Source organism: Convolutriloba macropyga, unplaced genomic scaffold (genome assembly GCF_964194025.1).
Source record: "Convolutriloba macropyga unplaced genomic scaffold, txConMacr16.3 SCAFFOLD_6055, whole genome shotgun sequence".
NCBI lineage: Eukaryota > Metazoa > Xenacoelomorpha > Acoela > Convolutidae > Convolutriloba > Convolutriloba macropyga.
In genome coordinates this window covers 10,001-13,952 of record NW_027449381.1, presented here as the reverse complement: position 1 = coordinate 13,952, position 3,952 = coordinate 10,001, and positions in this window count along the sequence as shown.

Sequence of the window (3,952 nt, the reverse complement as noted above, 5' to 3'; positions counted from 1 at the left end):
ACTCAAGCTAACTCAAGCTAACTCAAGCTAACTCAAGCTAGCTAAAGCTAACTCAAGCTAACTCAAGCTAACCCGAGCTAACTCAAGCTAGCTCAAGCTAACCCAAGCTAGCTAAAGCTAACTCAAGCTAACTCAAGCTAATTCAAGCTAACTCAAGCTAACTCAAGCTAACTCAAGCTAACTCAAGCTAGCTAAAGCTAACTCAAGCTAACTCAAGCTAACTCAAGCTAACCCGAGCTAACTCAAGCTAACTCAAGGTAGCTAAAGCTAGTTCAAGCTAACTCAAGCTAGCTAAAGCTAAGACAAGCTAACTCAAGCTAACTCAAGCTAACTCAAGCTAACTCAAGCTAACTCAAGCTAACTCAAGCTAGCTAAAGCTAACTCAAGCTAACTCAAGCTAACTCAAGCTAACCCGAGCTAACTCAAGCTAACTCAAGGTAGCTAAAGCTAGTTCAAGCTAACTCAAGCTAGCTAAAGCTAAGACAAGCTAACTCAAGCTAACTCAAGCTAACTCAAGCTAACTCAAGCTAACTAAAGCTAGTTCAAGCTAACTCAAGCTAGCTAAAGCTAACTCAAGCTAACTCAAGCTAACTCAAGCTAGCTCAAGCTAACTCAAGCTAGTTCAAGCTAACTCAAGCTAGCTAAAGCTAACTCAAGCTAACTCAAGCTAACTCAAGCTAACTCAAGCTAGCTAAAGCTAACTCAAGCTAACTCAAGCTAACCCGAGCTAACTCAAGCTAGCTCAAGCTAACCCAAGCTAGCTAAAGCTAACTCAAGCTAACTCAAGCTAATTCAAGCTAACTCAAGCTAACTCAAGCTAACTCAAGCTAACTCAAGCTAGCTAAAGCTAACTCAAGCTAACTCAAGCTAACTCAAGCTAACCCGAGCTAACTCAAGCTAACTCAAGGTAGCTAAAGCTAGTTCAAGCTAACTCAAGCTAGCTAAAGCTAAGACAAGCTAACTCAAGCTAACTCAAGCTAACTCAAGCTAACTCAAGCTAACTCAAGCTAACTCAAGCTAGTTCAAGCTAACTCAAGCTAACTCAAGCTAACTCAAGCTAGCTAAAGCTAACTCAAGCTAACTCAAGCTAACTCAAGCTAACCCGAGCTAACTCAAGCTAACTCAAGGTAGCTAAAGCTAGTTCAAGCTAGCTCAAGCTAGCTAAAGCTAAGACAAGCTAACTCAAGCTAACTCAAGCTAACTCAAGCTAACTCAAGCTAGTTCAAGCTAACTCAAGCTAGCTAAAGCTAACTCAAGCTAACTCAAGCTAACTCAAGCTAGCTCAAGCTAACTCAAGCTAGTTCAAGCTAACTCAAGCTAGCTAAAGCTAACTCAAGCTAACTCAAGCTAACTCAAGCTAGCTCAAGCTAACTCAAGCTAACTCAAGCTAACTCAAGCTAACCCGAGCTAACTCAAGCTAACTCAAGGTAGCTAAAGCTAGTTCAAGCTAGCTCAAGCTAGCTAAAGCTAAGACAAGCTAACTCAAGCTAACTCAAGCTAACTCAAGCTAACTCAAGCTAGTTCAAGCTAACTCAAGCTAGCTAAAGCTAACTCAAGCTAACTCAAGCTAACTCAAGCTAGCTCAAGCTAACTCAAGCTAGTTCAAGCTAACTCAAGCTAGCTAAAGCTAACTCAAGCTAACTCAAGCTAACTCAAGCTAGCTCAAGCTAACTCAAGCTAGTTCAAGCTAACTCAAGCTAGCTAAAGCTAACTCAAGCTAACTCAAGCTAACTCAAGCTAACTCAAGCTAGCTAAAGCTAACTCAAGCTAACTCAAGCTAACCCGAGCTAACTCAAGCTAGCTCAAGCTAACCCAAGCTAGCTAAAGCTAACTCAAGCTAACTCAAGCTAATTCAAGCTAACTCAAGCTAACTCAAGCTAACTCAAGCTAACTCAAGCTAGCTAAAGCTAACTCAAGCTAACTCAAGCTAACTCAAGCTAACCCGAGCTAACTCAAGCTAACTCAAGGTAGCTAAAGCTAGTTCAAGCTAACTCAAGCTAGCTAAAGCTAAGACAAGCTAACTCAAGCTAACTCAAGCTAACTCAAGCTAACTCAAGCTAACTCAAGCTAGTTCAAGCTAACTCAAGCTAACTCAAGCTAACTCAAGCTAGCTAAAGCTAACTCAAGCTAACTCAAGCTAACTCAAGCTAACCCGAGCTAACTCAAGCTAACTCAAGGTAGCTAAAGCTAGTTCAAGCTAGCTCAAGCTAGCTAAAGCTAAGACAAGCTAACTCAAGCTAACTCAAGCTAACTCAAGCTAGTTCAAGCTAACTCAAGCTAGCTAAAGCTAACTCAAGCTAACTCAAGCTAACTCAAGCTAGCTCAAGCTAACTCAAGCTAGTTCAAGCTAACTCAAGCTAGCTAAAGCTAACTCAAGCTAACTCAAGCTAACTCAAGCTAACTCAAGCTAGCTAAAGCTAACTCAAGCTAACTCAAGCTAACCCGAGCTAACTCAAGCTAGCTCAAGCTAACCCAAGCTAGCTAAAGCTAACTCAAGCTAACTCAAGCTAATTCAAGCTAACTCAAGCTAACTCAAGCTAACTCAAGCTAACTCAAGCTAGCTAAAGCTAACTCAAGCTAACTCAAGCTAACTCAAGCTAACCCGAGCTAACTCAAGCTAACTCAAGGTAGCTAAAGCTAGTTCAAGCTAACTCAAGCTAGCTAAAGCTAAGACAAGCTAACTCAAGCTAACTCAAGCTAACTCAAGCTAACTCAAGCTAACTCAAGCTAACTCAAGCTAGTTCAAGCTAACTCAAGCTAACTCAAGCTAACTCAAGCTAGCTAAAGCTAACTCAAGCTAACTCAAGCTAACTCAAGCTAACCCGAGCTAACTCAAGCTAACTCAAGGTAGCTAAAGCTAGTTCAAGCTAACTCAAGCTAGCTAAAGCTAAGACAAGCTAACTCAAGCTAACTCAAGCTAACTCAAGCTAACTCAAGCTAACTAAAGCTAGTTCAAGCTAACTCAAGCTAGCTAAAGCTAACTCAAGCTAACTCAAGCTAACTCAAGCTAGCTCAAGCTAACTCAAGCTAGTTCAAGCTAACTCAAGCTAGCTAAAGCTAACTCAAGCTAACTCAAGCTAACTCAAGCTAACTCAAGCTAGCTAAAGCTAACTCAAGCTAACTCAAGCTAACCCGAGCTAACTCAAGCTAGCTCAAGCTAACCCAAGCTAGCTAAAGCTAACTCAAGCTAACTCAAGCTAATTCAAGCTAACTCAAGCTAACTCAAGCTAACTCAAGCTAACTCAAGCTAGCTAAAGCTAACTCAAGCTAACTCAAGCTAACTCAAGCTAACCCGAGCTAACTCAAGCTAACTCAAGGTAGCTAAAGCTAGTTCAAGCTAACTCAAGCTAGCTAAAGCTAAGACAAGCTAACTCAAGCTAACTCAAGCTAACTCAAGCTAACTCAAGCTAACTCAAGCTAGTTCAAGCTAACTTAATGAAGTTAACCCAAGCTAACTTGGGTTAATGAAGTCAAACTCAAGCTAACCCGAGCTAACTCAAGCTAACTCAAGCTAATTCAAGCTAACTCAAGCTAACTCAAGCTAATTCAAGCTAACTCAAGCTAATTCAAGCTAACTCAAGCTAGCTCAAGCTAACTCAAGCTAACCCAAGCTAACTTAAGCTAGCTTAAGCTAATTAAAGCTAATTAAAGCTAACTCAAGCTAACCCAAGCTAACTTAAGCTAGCTCTAGCTGGCTGCCACTGTTAGGCCATTTGGGAGCGCTTTTCTCGCACTCTGATTGGCTGCCACTGTTAGGCCATTTGGGAGCGCTTTTCTCGCACTCTGATTGGCTGCCACTGTTAGGCCATTTGGGAGCGCTTTTCTCGCACTCTGATTGGCTGCCACTGTTAGGCCATTTGGGAGCGCTTTTCTCGCACTCTGATTGGCTGCCACTGTTAGGCCATTTGGGAGCGCTTTTCTCGCACTCTGATTGGCTGCCACTGTTAGGCCA